A 22212-nucleotide genomic window follows, 5' to 3' on the forward strand; every position below is an offset into this window, starting at 1 on the left:
ATAGAAAAAGGACCACAAAAATATGGTATTATAATCTCATGAGAGCACTATCATACATGTGGTCTGTATTTGACTGAAATGTCATTGCGTGACGCATGACTATATATGTATCATGGATACCAAAGCACCTAAAATTCAAAGCCATAAGGTAACCTTATCATTTTACTAACAGTTTTGAACAGCAGAATCAACAATCTTAATAACATAAGTTTTAAAATATTATGAACAATCTGAAGTAGTCAGAGTCACTATAAAATAAAATGCATCAGAGCAATAAAGGAAATTTAATGACAAAAAGGCTGTCTACTGATTTTCAAACAACCCAGAATCCACTATTTGAAATATTAAGTATAATATCTGGGGCTCCTGGTACTGAAAAGCAAAGACTATCTTGCAGAATTTCATGTCCCTGAAGTTCATGACACAGTAGGCGCTTAAGTATTTGTTGAATGAATTAAGTGAGTCTAAAGATTCCACAGGCTAGGAATACTTGGGTCAGTTGGTACTGACTCCACTGCCATCACAATCGTGTATCAGTTTCAAGTGTTAATATCTGTTGTCTTAGATGAATCCACAGAGAAGGGAGCTCTCGGCAGCATTAAAAATGTGGAGCTAGTTTTTCAGAGCTCAGTCAGAAGGTAAGCAATGAGCTGGGAGGAAAGGGAAGAAGTAAGGAAAGATACTATAAATGAAATATATACATCATGTTTATGAGAACACAGAGGCTAGCTTATAGCCACAATCATTATCTGAGTAAAGGGAGTACTAGTTAATTCATTCTTATAAAGAACTACAGTGGTTCCTATCATGTATCAGCATTGGTATGATTTGAAAAATATCTAAAGATGGATTTTTCTTACATATACATGGACACTGAGTAAGGTAAGGCATACATAAATCAGAATCTGATACAAAATCCTACTCATAAATGACAAATTTCCAACAGTCTGACCTTAAGCTTCAGTTAATAAGAGCACTTTTGTGTTTGAAGTATACCTATTCAAAACATGTCATCTTGTTCATATGAATGGAATTGGCAATAGGGGAAACAATGTCAAATCTGTGTCGACTGAAAATAGAATCCCCTGTCCTCCCCAATCCGTCTTCTGTTCCCTTGGCTTCCAACAAACAGGCTCTAGGAGAAGCAGCAGCATTAGGATGCCACTGGTGGTGGTGACTGCTGTTGCCTGTATCTTCACCCTGAGATGCATGTCTGTCTAGTGGTGGAAATAAGGGTCTCTGCAACCCAACCAGCCAGTTCTATGCTGCCACTCAGTCTCCAGTGCTCATTATCGAGGCCACGTGAGGGCAAAACCTTCCATTCCTCTCCTTATTCCCCTCCCACAGCTGAGCATGGAATAGACATTAAGTAAGGCCTCCTTCACGGAGAGCATTTCCCCCACTCGAACATTCTCTCACAGGCCCCCTTTGTTCCCTGCCCTCCGCCCCATCTACATGCTGCAGCAGCAGTTGCCCAGATGTTCTCTATCAAAGCCTGAGACATGCCAGCAAACTTTGGCACGCATGAAAGTGCACTGAGTACTGGCCCTCCAGAAATACCTTTTCCCCCCTCTGATTTCTGCAAATATTTTTAAATGTTAATGGGTTCCACTCACCCACAACCTAGGGGGAGGTTGCAGAACAGGACTCTGTGTGTCCAGCAAATTAGCAGCCTGAGGATACTGCTTGGCGCCTGGGTTCTGTCCCACCCTCGGGGCATTGGCTGGGGTTCTCCAACCTTGAACTGTAGAGGCCAGTTTGCCAGCACATAGCTTTCTAGTGACAGAGGTTAGATAGGTCATTGACAGGAAAGTTTCTTCAGGCTACCAAATAAATAAATAAATAAATAAATGAGACCTAAGCTCCCTCAAAAGTTTCTGAGAGTAAGAGAGATCCTTTAAGTACCTCTGAAATAAGATTCTGAAATGTTTATTTTCTCCTCTTAACTCGTCCTCTCTCCTCCTCCTCTTCTATTTTCTTCTTTTTAAAAATATACAGTTTTCCTGATTTGGTACATAGGCAGAAAATAATTTGACCTATGCTTTGGTACTTTGTATATCACATCCCTTTTAAAGCCCCTTAATAACAGAAAATGGTTCATTAACAAAAGCCTTGGTACAAATTTCAATAAAATGTAAATTAGAGTATTTTAGATGGAGGTGGGAAAATGGTATGTATTTGGAGAGAAAAGGAAAAGGGTGGATGACATGTTTTTCCGGGAGAGAGTTATTCATCTTACTTGCATTGTGACAGTTGTTTTAGGGCCTGGCTAGAAGCCATCCAAAAGATAATGTAAGGCCAACCTGCTATGGGCTGAATGTTTGTGCCCCCCACCCACTCCCCTGCCACCAAAACTCATATGTTGTAACCCTAGTCCTTGGTGTGATAGGATTTGGAGAGGGGGCCTTTGGGAGTAATAGGTCATGAAATTAGTGCCCTTATAAGAAGAGACAGGAGACAGGAGATTCTCTCTCTTTCTCTCTGACATGTGAGTACACTAGGAGAAGAAAGCCATCTGTAAACCAGAAAGAGTGCCCTTATTAAGATCCCAACCATACAGGCACCCTGATCTCAGTCTTCCAACCTTCAGAACTATAAGAATAAAAGTTAGTTATTTAAGTCACCCAGGCTATAGTATTTTGTTTCAGTAGCCCGAAGAGAATAAGATACTACCCTTACAGAATTCTTTTGTTTTTAATTCTGTCCTAATAGCCTCACTCTGGAAACAAACTGCTTGGGTGTTATTGATCTCTCAGATATCTGAGGGTTTCTCCATAGCTAAAGCTCCATCTGTGCTTACAAAGTTATAATGCTTGAGGTAGGTAACCCATATGCCTTGCCCCTGCCCATGCTTTGAACTTTGTTCAAAGAAGGATGGTCAGTAACTTTTTTGTGAAGGAAAACTGAGCCCTCAAAACTCAATAATAAGAAAATACACAGTCCAGCATAAAAATGGACAAAAAGATTTGAATAGACAGGTCACCAAAGAAATCATACAGATGGCAAATAAGCACATGAAAAGATGCTCAACATTAGATGCTCAACATTAGATGCCAGGGAAGCGCAAATTAAAATCCCAGTGAGATACCACTATACACCTATTAAATGCCTACGTTTCTTTTTAATGATAATACCAACTGCTGAGAAAGATGTGGAGCAACTAGAACTCTCATATATTCCTGGTGGGAGTTCAAAATTACAGCAACAATAATCAAATTAGTGGTTGTCAGAGACTAGGATTGGGGGAAAATGTTAATAGTTGTTTATATTCTGTGTGCTACAATACAGGTTTATGTTTTATTTCCTGTACTTCTGGTTATTTTTTTAAATTTTGTGCAAATAATTTTTTTTAAGAAAAATGAAGAAATATATACATTGTGCTAGGTAATCTCCATTTGCCTTTCCAGATAAATTCTCTTTCTTTTTTCTGTTTTGTGCCCTGAGAGACTGACTTCTATGAGCTACGTCAGCCAGGTGCTTTGCCCTCTGACTTCCTGTTGGATTAGGCTAGTGGGAGGCACCAGCAGGAGTAAGTGGGTAGGAAGAGAAAAAGGATGGGGTATTTATTCCTCTGGCTCCCTCCCTGGCAGGCCACAGGATGGCAGTGGCTGACTTTCTCTACAGAGGGCCACAGCTCCTGTCAAGGTACCTTCTACAACTACAACTTTAGCAAGCAACAGCCATCAAGTTCTTGAATTCTGGTTACTACTTCCTTTCCTCGTTCCTGTGGCCTTGGTGGTCATGGTTCCTAGCAGTTGCTATCATTCCTTGTTAATTTCCTTTAACATAGCTCACACTTTTGTAAATGGTCCCTTCATTAAATTTTTCTGAAATTATCCAATTTGAGTTTGTTTCTTTTTCTATTACATGCTAATACCTTGCTAACTCTAGGTGTTCCACAATTTTAATCAAAAAGATCTTTCTTTTGGAATCTTTAACAAAAGCCCATCAGATTAAAAAGTGGAAATTAATTCCCAGACTAAAAGTATATGCCATCAACTGTAGCACATAATTATCTGTCTATCCATCCATTTTAGCATTAGATAGCCAGACAAAGCCATTGCTACGTACATACCTGGACTACAGTATTTGACCATTCTGTTTGGCCATAGAATTATGCTAATCAATCAGTGCTATGTATATTTTTTTAAAGGCAAAACATGCATTGTACTCTAAATATGTTGAGGACATTGCTTACTAAATTTCATAATATGACCTTTATTATAACCTATGGGAGAAACTTCTCCTATGCTTCAAGTACTTAAAAAAAAAAAAAAAAATATATATATATATATATATATATATATATATATATATATATATGACACTGCATATCAATTCCCCCCTCTGTTTTGGTTCTGAAAAGATTCAGAGCAAAAATTATGATCCAGCTCTAGAAAGTATATAATACCTAGAAACACAGTGTTTGTGTACTACCCTCATTCTCTGCTATATTTTCTTTTTCCGAGTCTTACTTTCCCTTAAATTACATTTCTTTGTTTTCATATATATAATATAGTTGCACACATACACATATATATTTACATGTGTGTATGTGTACAAATACGTATGTGCCTGTGTATTTTTAAGGCACCTTAAATTCTTTCTGGCCTAAGCAGCAATACAAAGAGTACAAATTTACAGTCTCTTGACAGATGATTTCTATTAACTAAAGGCAAGAGTGTAGTTTAGCCACATTACTATTTAATCTCCATTTTATTAATGTAATCTAAAGATCATCTGGCCCAGAACTATTCTAACCTTAAAATGTGTGCCCTTTACAAACTGTCTACCCCTCTGAATATGTCTCTTATCCACGTATGTTGAAAGAATCTTACATAATTTCAGTTACGGTAAAGAACATTAAAATATATATATGAAATGATTGGCTAACTATAGTAATGACTAGGCTTCTTTAAAAAAATATATTTGAGGCATAAGAGTGTATTGACTAACAGCACAAACCCTTGAGTCAGACTGTCTGGGTTAACCCAATTACTAGATGTAGTAATTTGGACAAGTTACTTAAATTCTTTGTTCCTCAGTTTCCTCATCTGAAAAATGGGAAAATAGTAAGGAAGTTTTTGTGAGGATTCAATGAGATAATACAGAAGAACAGAAACTGTCAAAATAAATATTAGCTACAATTATTTTAATAAAATGGTTTTCCTGGAAAACATCTTTCCCAGAACTATCATACAAATGATGACGATTTTCAAAGATCCAACTCAAACCAGAGCAAGGCAATGGTAAAAATTCTTTATGAATAACAAGCAACATAAATAAAAAGTCACCACTTTAATTTTTTCTATTTCTATTCATTTTGTCAAGCCACTGATTCTACAGCTACATAAGTTTATGACTAGGCATTTGTTCAAAATGCTCCATTTGATAAGGTGACTAAATCTTGTCAAAATTGTCCCAGGAGGTCTATGCCCAAAGTAATGGTATTAGTCCATCTTACCCAGTTAAACATTTTTTCCTGTTAAACTTGGGCCTTTATAACTGATTGCTTCCATATTGCATGTTTAACAAATATAAAGTCATTCCTCTTCAGTAGTCTCCTGGAACTGGTTGATGCCATTGGCATCAGCTGGTAAAGGGTGATTGTACATATCTCTTCTTAACTCCACAATTCATGTTTACACTATGGAAAGCAACAATCAGGTTTTTTGTTTTCTTTCTGGAGAGGCTTTTATTAAACATTACCAGCACATCACTGCCCCTAGTCTAAAAGAACCAGCCTTCGCAAAGTCTCAGAGTTGGAATGCCCACTATATCTTTTATAATTGTAGCCTATATCAACAGCTAGTATTAGAGGCTATCCTGATTTGCATATGTCAAATAAATGTGGTGTTTAAAAAAACAACAAAACAATTGGGTTTCTATCTGGGATATTCATATTTGTAAATCCAAGTTTTTGTTCTGGTTTAAAATGTGAGCATAAGTCTTTTCAGTTGCAACAGTAACTACTGTAATGATGCTGTTTGATGATTCTTTACATCAAATTAACTTGAAAATATTGATACATGATGTAAGTACCCTTAGAAATTCAGTCTGATTTATTCAAAGAAGTTTGACTACAGAACATTTGATTTTGTTCTGGAAATTTTATAAAGGCATTTTGCCAAAAGCATTAAATATTTGATTTTACTTGTTAAGATTTGTAGGAACTCCTTTAAATTTATTATAAAAAATAACAGCTACAGCAACACATTTTCCCCTTTCATTAAGGTAGTGAAAAAAAGAACTTTAAGAGCTTTTCCATAAAAATGCTCTAAAATATTCCATTAAAATTAAAAGGCAACTGCCATATCACACGTGGTCAGATTTAACTATTCGAAGTTATTTTAGGTATATCAGCCCCCAAAGACCAAACTACCTGAGAGTCCAGCTGTGTTCAAAGTAGATAGGGATCTACAGAACTCAACCTCTACAGTGGGGTAGGGCTGGCACAAAGAGTTGTTAGATCAGAGAAGAAAAGAAGAATTCTGAGATCAATATTAGCATTCGACTCCCTGAAAAGCCTCACTCGATTACAGGATTATGTTAAGGAAACAGTCATCCTGTGATATTCAGGGAGAAATCTATGATAGAGCAAGGAGCTTAGAACAAAAGCCCAATTCCAATAGTACTAGCCATGAGATCCCATGCCAGCAATGGTGAATTGAGAATCTTACTATCAAGTAATTTTCTAGGTTGTGGGAAATAATTGCATTTCAGTTGAAATCTTAAACTCTCATAATTACAAAAAGTATCTTTAAAACACTACAACCATATGCATATTTGTTGTTAACTATTATACTCCTTCTGGTATGGTTCTTCTTGCCTAGTTTTGTTTTATAACAATATTTATGCATTTTAAATATGGTTTAAACATCAGTGGCCACAAAGATATGTAGCTCCATGCATAAGTAACTTATTAATATATCTCTTAGGGTGGTCTGTTATACATATATTTAATTAGCTTTGGAATCAGATTGTTAAATATTTGTTTTAATGTTCCAAATATCAACAAATAAAAGTCCCCTATATTTTTCAAGAATTTATTATTGATTTTGAACTTAAATCTTAATCTTTTACCAGTATCCTTGTTAGGGTCACCTAGAACCCCAACAAACTGACATAATGTACTTTCACCTGAGTGTCAGATGCTGATGTCTTTGGAATCTTATTTTTTTTGGTAGAAAAGAGAGTTATCAAAAAAAAAAAAAAAAAGTAAGCTAATGACCACAATTTTTTAAAAAATATGGACACAATAAGACAGTAACTAAGTTAACAAAAATAAATAAATAAATAAAAGATTTGCAGTAGTAACACTGGATTAGGCCATTGCCTTTCCTTGGAATATCCCTGTTAAGAACCTCTCAACCTTTGCTTTACAATGATTTCTTACTGTTAAGTACATCTATAATGTTAATCCTAAAAGTGAAGGATTTCTTCAAATTTACACACACCTTGTTTGCAGGCCAGTGGTCATTGGCTTTTCTTCCACCTAAACGAAAGAAGGAGCCATTTGCCATTTCCAGTCTACTCGCCTATTCATTTACTGTGAGCTCAACTCTGTTATTTGGAAAGCTGCCATACATTTATGAGAGCCTAAGGGATATTAGATGATTGTCATCTTTCTCTTGTTCCCTCCCACCCCACCAAATGCCCTGGAAGGTTGCCGCACCTGGACACTGAATTCCCTGCAGAGTCCCTTGTTACCAGAATTGTGGAAAAGTTGGACCGAGTTCAGAGAAAAGCTACTAAAATGGTTAAATGACTGAGGGGGCCAATTTATAAGGAACTCAGAAATGTTTGGTTAAGTGGTAATTATCCTAAAAAAGGTGTGGTGACTGGCATTAAGTTTAAATTCCAAGCCTTACTTGGCAAGAGGTCTCCTTTCAGGCAGCCTCTATGTTCAGAAATACTCTGAAGAAGGAGTAGAATCTTACTTTTGCTTGAGCCTCCAACTCCTGCAAAGACCACTTGGGTGGTATTCACACTCAAGTGTAGTAACCTCTATAAACAAGCACAGAAGGCAACACCACTAACGCAGAAAGCTCATGTAAGACCACTGAAGAATGCTTAAAGGAAAGTCTTCCCAGGAATCAGGAAGAACAAGCCTGGGCTGTGAAAAGCCAGTCCCCACATCCCAGTTAAGCACCTATCACACCCCACACAGTCAATATCTGTTTGATGGGTGGTGTCATTTAATAAGAACTGCCGGCTGAGTCCAAAGTATACAGGTCTGTCTGAAATACACTGCTGGGAATATTGATTCCATTACCCGACAAGAGTTTCTACTTGACCAAAGAGGAAAACCTAAGAACAACAACTATAATAGTCAAGAAAGCAGAATGAGAAAATTTCTTATAACAGCATTTTCCCAAATGTCTTCTAGGTGATGTTAGTATGTGTTATACAGATTCAAAAAGAAAAGAACCTAACAACTGGAATAAATGAAGTTAAACCTTGTGTGTTTATGATGTGTTTGTTATTATTGACAGTAAAACCCCTCAGAGCCATTAATATGCTGAAGCCTATTGTGTCTCACTAAGGAGGGTAGAGTGTACACTATTTCCTAAATTCAGTGTGGGCATGGAGTGCTTTATTCCATAAGCATGGACCTTTGTATTCACAGCTACTTCCATAATACCTTTTACAATGCTGCATTCAGTAAATGAGCAATGAAAATGAATGAGTCAACCTAGGCTAGAACACAGGTCTGAAATCCCAATCTACTCCTCTTTCCACCACATTCATATTCGAGTTACTCTTTACTTACAATGAATCTTTTCACTCTATATAAATGAAATTAAATTTGTTAACCAGAAGCAGACTGACCTGAAGTTACTAAAGCTCAAGCTTGCGGGCCTCTCATTGGGCTTCCTAGTCCCAATAACTAAGTGTGTATTTATAGTGTTGCATTTACTTTTTACTTAAGGAGGCCTCACAAAACTGTAGAGCCTTCATGTCCTGTACAACCTGCTGCTACCATATAAAATGAAAATGAGTTTTCACCAAATGTCTAAGTTGTCACTGAGATGACTGAACTGAAATTATTGATATTATGGATGAAAATATACTCTGGATTACTCAGGCTCATCTTTAAGAGATTTCATACTCCTGTGTAGCTGAAATGTAGATTCAAATAAGAAATAAATCTGAGTTCATTCTTTCTATACTCTTCATAATTATATTAGCTTCAACCTTCTCTCTCTCTTTTTTTTTTTTTTTTTTTTTTTTGAGACCAAGTCTCGCTCTGCCGCCCAGGCTAGAATGCAGTGACACGATCTGGGCTCACTGCAACCTCAACCTCCCACATTCAAGCGATTCTCCTGCCTCAGCCTCCCAATTAGCTGGTACTACAGGCATGCGCTACCATGCCCAGTTAATTTTAGTAGAGATGGGGTTTTGCCATGTTGGCCAGGCTGGTATCGAACTCCTGACCTCAGGTGATTGCCTGCCTCAACTGCCCAAAGTGCTGGGATTACAGTCATGAGCCACCATGCCTGGCCCATCTCACTTCTTACATGCCTCTTAAGGTGTTTATCACTTCCACTATTCTGTTGTTTTCTTAAATGAGCACCTTACCCAAAATAGTCTTTCTTCCAATCTCCCCCTTCAATATTTTAAGACTATAAATCGTCACTATGAAACATCACATTGTAAATATTACTACAGTTGGAATTCCTTCTGAAGACCACCAGAAGCTTCTGAATCATTTTTTTCTATGTAGTAGGGACTGACACTTATAAACCTGAATCTATAGTGCTGCAATTTGGTGTTCTACTTCAATTCTTTAAAAACTTCACTTATTTTTGAAATTTCCTGTTGGCTGCCTGAGATAAAATAATTTCCAGCCTAATCTTCATCTTACCTCCTATCCATTTGACATTATGCCTTCAAAATGATATTTTATTATTTAATCTAAATGAAGAACACTTGATTCCAGAACATTAAATCAATAACATTAACAGACTAACCTTTGTAATTCATTTTTATCATGATTGATAAGCCAGTTTAAGCTTTCACCATAGATACTCACAGCTTTGCAGATTCCTTCTAGACTATTCATAATTTAACAAGATATTCTAACAACCACACACAAAAACATCACTTCCAACCTCTTCATGTCTTAGAGCAAATCAGGGTTTTACTCCCTCATTTTTCACATCAAACATTACAAAATTAGAAAACTGAGCACAAAGGCCAAAAGTTTTACCTGCCTCTCTTTCCTTCCTATCATCTTACTGAGTTGGTGACTATGAAAATATTCTGAGCCCAAATTAGCAGTTGTGTACTGCCAGGTCTGCCTTAGTCATTTCCAAGCCAAAGGGGACTTGACAGATACCCCCTTTACAAGTCTAGTGTTTGTAAATATCAAATGAAATGACTTCATTCAGTCAATTATTTCTGGAGAAAGCTGGCAGAATAATGTGGTAATTAAACTGAGGACTGATGGAAACTATTAAACAGGAGGGCTATTTTGCCTGGCAGTACTAGTTAATGCTTTTTATGTGTTTTTGTTTTTTAAAAATGCTTGAAATACTAGTTCATTTAAATGGAATTGCCTCTTCATTGAGATACATATTTAAATTGTTCCAGTGAAGACAGTATAAATAAAAGACAGGAGAAACTCAATTTTCTCGCATCTTCTGAGTTGTCAGTATGATTTCCTTATTTTAGATGAATTCTGAAATCAAAACTCAACCGTATTGAAATGTAAGTAGAACATACCCATATCCTAAAGCCAAAACATAATACAGTCAAGACTCAATTGCCTGGGTGCTGGGTATTCACTTCAATCTGAATAAGCTGTCTACAGCATGTTTGCCCAGTCTAGTCTAGTCTTCCTTAGGCTCCTCCAGCTGGCCACCAGCTTCATTAATCCATCCATCCACTCATTCATTCAACAATATTCAGCCACCATCTCAGGCACTGTTTCTAGTTACCTGTAATGCAGTAGTAAAAAAAAAAAAAAAAATCCTTTCCTACATATCTCTCCTGGTTACCTAATAGTTATGCACTCAGGGACAGACAAAAGCTCTAACAAAAAAGAACAAATTGGAATCTGAAAGCTAATGGAAAGACTTCTGAATGCTTCCCAAAGGAAAATGCAAGCTGCTAAATTACTTGTAGCTCTTCATTTTTAAGTGATTTACATACAAATAACCACCATTTTCCCAGTCTTTGATGAATGGATACAAAGGTTTAAAAAAGGGAAACTTTAATCCATTGGTAATAGTCTGAGAATGTTAGATTAAGAGAAGTTGGCAAAAATTAAGAATAACTTAGGAAAACCAAGCCAGAAAATTCCAAGGTAGAGGGAAACTGGGTGAGTTAATAACTACAAACAGCTTCCGCTATACTTCATAAATATTTCCCATTTTTCTTTGTTAGAATACATGATACTTCTATTACATATTTAATAGTATATGATAGATAAATAAACATACTGAATAAATAAGCATATTCTTTTGAAAATGCAAATATCATGGTGATGTGGAGTTAAGGACCATCAATCATCCACATTCTGCTCATATGAGCTACGTAAACATTTAATTAAATGTTTGCCACAGTTCTTAGCAAGCTTAGAAGTAATTGAAAGTAGATAGTAGTAGTTGAAATCGTAGATTCTGAAGTTATACTGTTCAAGTATTCAAGAGCTAGTATTTGAATTCTAGCTCTACGACTACCAAGCTGTGAAAGCTTGGACAACTAACTCAATCTCTTGGTGCCTCAGTTTTCTCGTCTATGAAATGGAATAATAGTTGAAACTTATGCTGGGACTTGCCCTTTTGACAAAAACAGAGTAACTAACAGGGACTTGATTTATGTTTTCTTCTAAACTCAAAATGAACAAACAAATAGAATAACAATAGTTTTCAAGACACAGGATATCAGGCAACCAAGGACAGTGATCTCTAAGAGATGAGAAAAAAAAAAAAAATGAGGCAAGACCTGTGATTTCCCCAGTTGACTGCCTTGAGAGTCCTCAGGCCACAGCATGTGGCAGGGGAGGGACTGGACAAATCCTAAAGGACTCCTACTTGAGGAGGTGAAGCTCAGCCTGCAAGAAGAACAAGGAAATTAGAATTTGTATGACGAGGTATCAGAAAGGAGTGAGCTGCATAGAAGGATCATGAGGACTAGTAGAAAGTCTCCCTCAAAGTGATCAGCACATGTAAGTGAGGAAACTACACGAGCCAGATGCTATGATTGGAATGTTTGTCCCCTCCAAAACACATGGTAAAATTTAATTGCCAACATAATGGTATTGGAAGGTACAGCCTTTAAGAGGTGATTACGTCACGAGGGCTCCATCTGCATGGGCAGGTTTAATGCCTTTATAAAAGGGCTTCCAGGAGTGGGTTCTCCCTTGCTTGGCCCTTGCACTCTTCTGTCATGTGAGGAACAGTGTTCTTCCCCTTTAAAGGATGTCATGTTTAACAGCCATCTTGGAAGTGAACACCAGACCATTACCAACACCAAACCTGTTGGCACCTTGACCTTATACTTCCCAGCCTCCAGAACTGTGAAATAAATTTCTATTATTTATAAATTACTCAGTCCGTAGTATTCTGATATGGCAGCCCAAAATGGGATAAAACACCAGGGAAAGAACTAAGCAAAAACACCAGACCAGGCATAGTGCCTGTTCCCATCAATCACACTGGAAACCTTCACAATTCCCAGAGCATTTGGTAGAATATTCAGAAGATTCTTGCATTAGTAGCAGGAAATAATTAGTCCTTGACTAATCATTGAATAGTTAGTCCTTGACTAACCATTGCTCTGGTTATGTCACAAATTCCAAAATCAAGACTCAAAAAGATAAGCCTATTTTCAAGTAACTTAAGTATATCTCAGAGCAAAGCTCAAAAATATTTATAGGAAAACAAAAATAGCTAGCACCCAACAAGGTAAAACTGACAATGTCTTGAACCAAACAAAAGATTACCAGTCATGCAAAGTAGTAGGAAAATATAAATAATGAGTAAAAAGATTAATCAATTGAAACTTACCTAGAACTAACAGAGTTATTAGAATCAGCAGACATGAATATTAATATTTGTCATTCCTGTATTCCATATGTTGAAAAGATATAAAAATACCTTAAATAATCAAAGATACAAAAACTATCTAAATTGGGTATCTTGAGATGAGATGAAAACTACAATGTCTGTAATAAAAAATATACTAGATGCAATTAATAAAAGATTAGATATTAGAGAAAAAAATCATTAAAAATATTAGTGAACTTAAAGATGTAACAATAGAAACTATACAAAATGAAGCAAAGAGAGAAAAAAAGATGTTAAAAGTGAAATGACCATCAGTGAGCTACAGAAAAATTTCAAGTAGCTAACATGTAATGGAATCCCCAAAAGAAGAGGAAAAAAGAAGGGAGAATAAATAATACATTTAAGGAAATAATGGTCAGAAAACTTTCAAATTTGATGAAAACTATAAACCCAGACATTCAGGTATCTCAAAGAAAAGAAAAGAAAAGAAAAGAAAAGAAAGAAGAAAGAGGAGAGAAAAAAAGGAAGAGAGAAAGAAAGAGAAAGAAAAAGAAGAAAAGAAAGAAAAAAAAGAGAAAGTAAGCAAGCTACGCACTATACCATGGTACGTCATATTCAAATTGATCAAAAACAGTGATAAAGTAAAAATCTTAAAAGACAGAAAAAAAACACCCATTATGTAAGAAGGAGCAAAGATGAGGATGATACAAATTTCTCATCAGAAACAAGGCAAACTAGAAGAGTGGAAGAGTATAAAGTAATTTAAAAAAAAGTTAAACTAGAATTTTATATCTAGTGAAATATCTTTCGAAAACTAAGGCAAAATGAAGACTTTTCCTTCAGACAAAAGCTGCAATAATTAATAAGCAGCAGACCTACACTGTAAGAAATACTAAAAAAAAAAAAAGAAAAAAACCCATAAGTAGAAGGAAAATGATGCCTGATGGAAATATGAATCTACACAAAGAAGTGAAGAACACAGGCAGTTTTATCTACATATGTAAATATATATTTTTATTTAAATCTGTTTAAAAGTTAACTTACTATTTTAGCAAAAATGATAACATTGCAGTGTGGATTTGAAGACATATGTATAAATGAAAGGCATGAAACAATAGCAAAAGGCCAGGAGAGAAAAAGTAGAAGTGTATATTTATAAGGTTCTTATAGTACATGTGGTATGATATTACCTGAAGATGGACTATGATGAGTTAAAAATACATACCAAAACCCTAGGGCAATCACTAAAATAACAAAACAAAGAATATAGCTAATAAGTTTATAAAGGAAATGGATACAGTCATTAGAAAAAGGAAAGAGGCAAAAGATATACCAAGGCTAATATTTAGCAAAAGAAAGTTATAGTTGCTATATTAATATCAGACAAAGCAGATTTCAGACCAAAATTAGAGGGAAGAAAAAGATCATTTCATTATGATAAATGAGTCAAAGAATCAAGAAGACATACAAACACAAATATTTATTCACCTGTTATTTTTATAACAGAGTTTCAAGATACATGAAACAAAACTGAGATAACTGCAAGGATTAATGAACAAATCTACAGTTATAATAGAGTATTTATGGTCTCTCAATAAATAAAAGTACAAGGAGTCAGAAAATGAGTAAGGATATAGAGGACTTAAAAACCTAATTTTGGGAGGCCGAGGCAGGCAGATCACCTAAGGTCGGGAGTTCGAGACAAGCCTGACCAACATGGAGAAATCCCGTCTCTACTAAAAATACAAAAATTAGCTGGGCGTGGTGGTGCATGCCTGTAATCCCAGCTACTCAGGAGACTGAGGCAAGAGAATCACTTGAAACTGGGAGGCGGAGGTTGTGGTGATCTGAGATCACGCCATTGCACTCCAGCCTGGGCAACAAGAGCAAAACTCTAAATCAAAAAAAAAAATTTAAAGGGAAATTATATTATGAGACATTTAAGAAGTCTTTTTTTTTTTTTTTTTTTTTTTTTTTTGAGGCAAGAGTCTCTCTCTGTCACCCAGGTCGAAGTCCAGTGGCTTACTGCAAGCTCCGCCTCCGGGTTCATGACATTCTCCTGCCTCAGCCTCTCCAGTAGCTGGGACTATAGGTGCCCACCACCACGCCCGGCTAATTTTTTATATTTTTAGTAGAGACAGGGTTTCATCGTGTTAGCCAGGATGGTCTCGATCTCCTGACCTCGTGATCCGCCTGCCTCGGCCTCCTGAAGTGCTGGGATTACAGGCGTGAGCCACCGCGTCCAGCCAAGACATTTAAGAAGTCTTAATAAATTTAAAAGGATTTAAATTATACAAATTAAATTTTGATGACATGGAACTAAAAATAGGAATCAATAAGAGAAAGGTCTCCAGAAAATCTCCAAAACATTTGGAAACTAAATAACAAAATCTCAAATAATCCATGAATCAAAAAATCAAGAGGAAATAAAAATGAATTTTGAATTGAATGAAAATAAAAACACAGCATATCAAAATTCATGGGATACTGCTACAGTGATACTTAGGGAAAATTTTATTGCATTAAGCACTTATTTAGAAAGGAAGAAAAGTTTTAAATTAATGAACTCAGTTTCCACCCTAAGAAACTAGGAAAAGAAGAGCAAATGAAATCCAAAGAAAGCAGAAGAAATACAACAGTAAAGATTAGAACAGAAATCAACAAAATAGAAAACCAATAAACAATAGAAAAGTTCAACAAAACCAAAAGTTTATTGAAGAAAAATTAAGAAAACTGATAAACCTCTAATGACAGTGACAAAAAAAATTTTAAAGAGAGAAGACACAAATTACCAGTATCAGTAGAGAAGTGAAATCACTACAAAGTCTACAGATATTAAAGAGGTCTCCATGCCACCCTCAGGTTTGATGGTTTGCCAGAAAGACTCATAGAACTGAGAAAAGCAGTCATACTCACATTTACAGTTTATTGCAATGAAAGGATTCAGATTAAAATCAGCAAAGGCAAAAGACACATAGGGAAATCAAGTGTGAGCTTATAGCTGTCTATGAGAAATCAAGTGTGAGCTTATAGCTGTCCTTTCCTAGTATGTTTGTGTGGACAGCACTTAATTCTCCCAGCAATTATGTGTGACAATGCATACGAAGTGTTGATTGCTAACCAGGAAGCTCACTTCGACGTGCAGTGTTCTTATTAGGGGTCAATCACATAGGCAGAGAGCACTCATATAACTGACTTTAGCTACCCAATCTCCAGCCCTTCCAGACATCAAACTGATACAGCATGGCTCAGGAAGACAAACAAACAAAAACAGTCATTTACCAAATCACGTTGTTAGCATAAACTATCTGGTAAGGCCAGAAGCCCCATGTATATAAAGATGATCTTATTAGGTGGGATATTCTAAACTCTTGGAGCTTATCTCCTAGGAGCCAGGCAAAGGTTAGTCTTTGGCAAGTGCAGGGTTTGAGCATCCCAAGCCCGCTAAGTTAACTCTTTACTGCCCAATAAAAGAGTATTATAAACAACTTTATGCCAATGCATTGAAAAGCTTAGATAAAATGGACAGGTATCTTGAGAGAAAAAACACCAAAGTCATGAAGATTATGTGAATAGCCCTGTATCTATTAAAGTTATTAAATTTGAAGTTAAAAACTTTCCCACAAAGGAAACTCCAAATGACTTCACTGGTAAATTCTATCAAGTATATAATGAATATTAGTGGCACACAGTTGGCCAAAAAATTTGAGAGACTATTTCTGAACTCATTGTGTCAGAATATTACCCTGATCCCAAATCAGACAAAGACTTTACAAAAAACAGAACTACAGACAGATGTCCCTCATGAACCTATGTAGAATTTCTAAGTAAAATATATTAACAATTAAATCCAACATATAAAAAGGATAATATATCACGTCTAAATGGAGTTTATCCCAGAAATACAAGATTAGTGTAACACTGGCCACTCAATGCAATTGACTATATTAACAATCTGAAAGAGAAAAATCATAGGATCATCTCAATAGACTCCAAAAAAGCATGCACCAAAATCCACTATCCATTCTGAGAAAGGTTCTCAGAAAACTAGAACCAGAAAGGAATTTTATAAGCTGTTAAAAGGCATTAATGAAGACCTAAAGTTGACATCATGCTTAATGGTGAAAGGCTTCATGTTTTTTCCCTTGTGATCAGAATCAAGTCAGGGTATACAATGTCGCTTTTTTTAATTCCACATTTTACTGGTGGGTCTAGCCAGTGCAATAAGGCAAAAAAGGAAATAAAAAGCAAAGCAACCACATTAGAAAACAAGATGTAAAACTGTTTATTTGCAGACATGACTGTCTATGCAGACAATCCAATGAAATCCACCAAAAAATGCTATTACAACTAATAAATGTGTTTATTGTGGTTAGAGGATACAAGATCAATGAGTCCATTTTATTTCTATATTGTCTTAGCTCATTTGACTACTATAACAAAATAGATTAGGTAATTTAAAAATAACAGAAATTTATTGTTCGGTTCTAGAGGCTGGGGAGTCCAAGACCGAGGTGTTGGCAGATTTGGTGTCTGGTAACGGTTTGCTCTCTGCTTCATAGATGGAATCTTGTTGCTGCATATTCACATAGAAGGGGCAAGCCGACTCCCTCAAACTTCTTTTATAAGGACACTAATCCCATACATGACAGCCCTGACCTCATGATCAAATTACTTTCTAAAGGCCCCACCTCTTAATATTGTTACATGGAGATTAAGTTCCAGAATACGAATCTTGTGAGGTATACCAAAATTAAGACTGTAGCAGGTATAAATAATTAAAAATTGAAAGTAAAAATAATACTATAATAGCATCATGTTATTAACTATGTAAAATAAATCTGACAGGTGTGCAAGACTTACTGAGAGCCCAGAGCTAAAATGGGGTTGTAGTACCATAGCAACCCTAATCTTACAGGAAATGAAGGGGAACTAGATATGGGTGTTTCCAGAGTGCCTTTCATGGGATACTTCTTTTACCTGGTGGTCATCCTAGTTGTCTGACCCACAACCAGGGGGTCCCTCACAGGGGGATCTTGTTTATACTGGCAGACACCCCTGTGGCTCTTGTCTGACCCACACCCACTCTATGCCTTTCTGACCACTGCTCTGGCACTGGGAGTCCAACCTGTGTTTCTCCAGGGCAAAACTTGGTCTGGGGTAGCCCCATGTTCTCCAGATGGAAGGCACAAATTCAATACACAACCACAATAGGAAGTTCAAAGATTTTTATTTACAGATCCTGGGTAAGGAGGGCATAAGGGTCAGAAAGGCAGTCCTATATCCCCAAGACGTAGGTAGAAATGAAGAGTCAGGCAAAGGAGCGGGGACAGGAAAGGAAGAGAGGCAACTGGCAGTATATAAAAGGGAATTGGATGGGTCACTTTACACTCGAGGATAAATGCTGGTAAAGCAGGGAGCTCAGTCTGTAGACGGAGGAGATGAGAAACTTTAATTAGTGCTGTAAAAGTTACAAAGAACATAGAAGTGGGCGGGTGCTACTTAGATAGGGTGGTCATAGAATGTCTATGTGAATATTTTAGGCCAAAACGTAAAGAAGCAGGAAGAATCGGCCAGACAAGGGAAAGATAATAATTAAAGGACAGCATTTGGGAAAGCCCTGGGTAGGTAGTAGAGGGTAGTAGAAAAGAAAGTTTGGTGTATTCCAAAACCCCAACGAATGCCAATTTGGCTGGATTACAGGGAGTGCAGAGTAAAGGGAAAGACAGCCTAATGATCACATAAGAGAGGTAGACAGGGGTGAGATCATGTAGGATCATGCAGAAACAGATTTTATTCAAAGTGTGCTGGGAAGACATTTTACCAGCTTTGACCAGGCTACAGACACAATCAGTCTTCATTTTTACTCTAGTCGCTCTGATGCAGAATCAGCTGGAGATTATTGTCTAAATTGTCATAGGTGGTCCCCTTCCATAAACACATAAAGATGCTAAATACTGTATAACATGTTCTTATTTATGTAAACAAAAAATATATATCACAGAGCCTAAAAGAAAGCAAAGAAGATGTAGAAAGGGGGAGTCTCTACCTAGATACAGGTCCTGGGGATTGGGATTCCTACACATAATTTGAAGACAAGATTGCTGAAATAAAGCTGAGAGTCTAGAAAAGATAGACCATGTGATCAGAGAGGATTAGAAAAACTCCAGGCACAGTGGGTCATGCCTGTGATCCCAGCAAGTGGGAGGCCCAGCTGGGCAGACCGCTTGAGCTCAGGAGTTGGAGACCAGCCTGAGCAACATGGCAAAACCTCATCTCTACAAAAAAATAAAAATATATAAGGCCGGGCGCGGTGGCTCAAGCCTGTAATCCCAGCACTTTGGGAGGCCGAGGCGGGCGGATCACAAGGTCAGGAGATCGAGACCACAGTGAAACCCCGTCTCTACTAAAAATACAAAAAATTAGCCGGGCGCGGTGGCGGGCGCCTGTAGTCCTAGCTACTCAGGAGGCTGAGGCAGGAGAATGGCGTGAACCCAGGAGGCGGAGCTTGCAGTGAGCCGAGATCGCGCCACTGCACTCCAGTCTGGGCAACAGCGTGAGACTCCGTCTCAAAAAAAAAAAAAATAATAAAAAATAAAAAAATAAAAATAAAAATATAAAAGTTATCCAGTTGATGGGTGCTGACAAGTTGATGGGTGCAGCACACCAACATGGCACAAGTATACATATGTAACAAACCTGCACGTTATGCACATGTACCCTAGAACTTAAAGTATAATAATAATAATAATTTTAAAAAGTTATCCATGCGTGGTAGTGGGCACCTATAGCCCCAGCTACTCCGGAGACAAAGAAATGGGAGGATCGCTTGAGTCCTGGAGACAGAGGTTGCAGTGAGCCAAGATCACACCACTGCACTCCAGCCTAGGTAACAGGGTGAGATCCTGTCTTTAAAAACAAAAGAAACAAACAAAAAAACCCACAAAACCTTAAGACTATTGCTTTGGAAAAGCAGTAAGGAAGCTTGCTATCTGTGAGTAATATTACTATTATTGTTTTTTGTTTACATAAAAACATAACATGTTTTTATTGACATAATCAAAAAATACATCATAGATCTTAAAAGAAAGCTACAGAGATGTAGAAAGGGGGATTCTAACTAAATATAGATCCTAGGGATTGGGTCTCCTTCACTTATTTGAAGACAAGATTGTTGAAAATAAAGTTGTGTATAATTTGTATATAAATAAAGACAATTACAAAACACTGAGACCTGAGTCCTGTATCATATATGGGGGTGGAACCCAAGAACCAAATTTACAGTAGAAGCTGAAAAAATTACCTTAAATCTGGTTTAAAACAACTGAAACTTTAGGATCAATAAAACCAATCTGTAGAGACACTTCCTCAACCCAGGGAAGAGAAGACTTCTGCAGAACAAAGAATTTTGAAGATAAATTCCCACTTAAATATTACACATCATTTGAAGAAACTAGCCACCATGAGGGAGAGCCAACAGAAACAACAAACAGGAGATTTAGAACCTAGCAAACTGGAAATTATAACTTTATACAGACGGATTTTATTATCTTTTACTACATGTCACTTTTGCTTTGGTTCTCATTGACGGCCAATGCAAAACCTTTTAAAATATCCTAATTTACATCTCTATTAAGATTACGGATAATTTTTGAAATTCCCCCAGAGTGAACTAAAGAACATTTATGTGTAAAATTCAACATGGGGCACACAAGGTGGTTTATTGTTATTAGATGAACTAGATGGTGGTTGCCTGCAAATGGGAAACTGAATTAACTACCAGATTGCCACTGATCCCCGTCTACTACTTTGGAGCTAGATAATCTATAACTTGAATATACTTAGTCTTATGTTCAGAAACTGGAGGCAACTGTCTCCTCCAGTCCTCTTGGATGGCATTTTAATTGTTTAATGTTATGAAAACTGAGTACACATTTAAAATGACGCATCTGCAGCATCCCCAAATTTCAGAAACCACTTTAAGTTTAAAAGCTCAGATTTACATGGGAAATTCCAAACATCCTTCACTTTCTGATCCCTTACTAAATCTGAAGTACTCCTTTCAACTTTTCTTGACGTGTTTTATTTTGTACTTTACTCCTTTCTTTCATTTTGCTTAAAAATATCAACACACTAAAGCCAAAGTATTTTAAAATGTAAGCCAAGATGAAGTGTTTTGTTGTTCTTACTGCAAAAATAGTGAAAGAGAAGCATGAAAAATAGTATAACTAGGTATCTCTTAAATCATCCTTATCTATGTGTATTTTGACAACGCTTGCATCTTTTAATCTTTGCAACCCTACTTCAAATGAGGAAATGGGATCTCAGGTTAGTGTTCAAGGCAGAACCCGAACTACGGTATTAGGACTCCAGGCAGGATCCTAAGAAATGCCTTCTCATCCCCCAGTGCCACATTTTATAATGTCTTCTCTGAAAAATAGATTTAAAGGGGAGACATTTAAGAAATCCTGGCTGGGCGCGGTGGCTCACGCCTGTAATCCCAACACTTTGGAAGGCCGAGGAGGGCGGATCGCCTAAGGTCAAGAGTTCGAGATCAGCCTGGCTAACATGGTGAAACCCCGTGTCTACTAAAAATACAAAAAATTAGCCGGGTGTGGTGGCGGGCGCCAGCAATCCCAGCTACTCGGGAGGCAGAGGTTGCAGTGAGTCGAGATCGTCCCATCGCATTCCAGCTTGTGCAACAAGAGCGAAACTCCGTCTCAAAAAAAAAAGAGAAGGAAAAAAAGAAAAAGCAATCCTTTAGTAGGAAAGCTATATATTATAATTATTCACAAAGGAAACAACCCAAAGCAAAAGAAATCTGGGAGGCGCTCCGGCCTGCGAGAGACCTGGTTATGCCTGTTCCCTTTTCGTTAATTATACCCCACCCCTTTTAAATGTTTCTTCATCATCAAATTCCTAAATCTGATCATTTCCTGAGTCAATCTGAAGGATGCCTCCAGCGCTGTGCACACTCCCAGCAAAACACAACGATTTCAGGGCAAACTAAGAGCCACAGAGAGCACCGCTCCCGCCCTGCAGGTACAGGACCCAAAAGGCACTCTGATCTCCCGTTTCCGCCACCGACTCGTAGCTCCTTCCCAAATACCTGTTTATCTCCACTCTCATCCCCATCGCCATTTCCCCCCTTAGCTCCTGAAGCGATTAACCAGCAACAGTGAGAAACGAGAGAGAG

General features: G+C 37.1%; 1 long non-coding RNA gene across 4 annotated transcripts in view; it reads right to left on the reverse strand.

The window, feature by feature from the left end:
• Nucleotides 1-22212, reverse strand: part of LOC105484393 (uncharacterized) — a 122856-nt gene that overhangs the window by 100003 nt on the left and 641 nt on the right. The window contains exon 1 of one of the 4 annotated variants that reach the window (XR_011611021.1): nucleotides 22126-22187. The exons of the other annotated variants lie outside the window; for them this stretch is intronic. This is a non-coding gene — a long non-coding RNA (uncharacterized lncRNA). Of the gene's footprint in view, nucleotides 1-22125; nucleotides 22188-22212 lie in introns of those variants that run through there. 4 annotated transcript variants of the gene reach the window in all.

The sequence above is a fragment of the Macaca nemestrina genome, chromosome 1, assembly GCF_043159975.1.
Source record: "Macaca nemestrina isolate mMacNem1 chromosome 1, mMacNem.hap1, whole genome shotgun sequence".
NCBI classification, from domain to species: domain Eukaryota; kingdom Metazoa; phylum Chordata; class Mammalia; order Primates; family Cercopithecidae; genus Macaca; species Macaca nemestrina.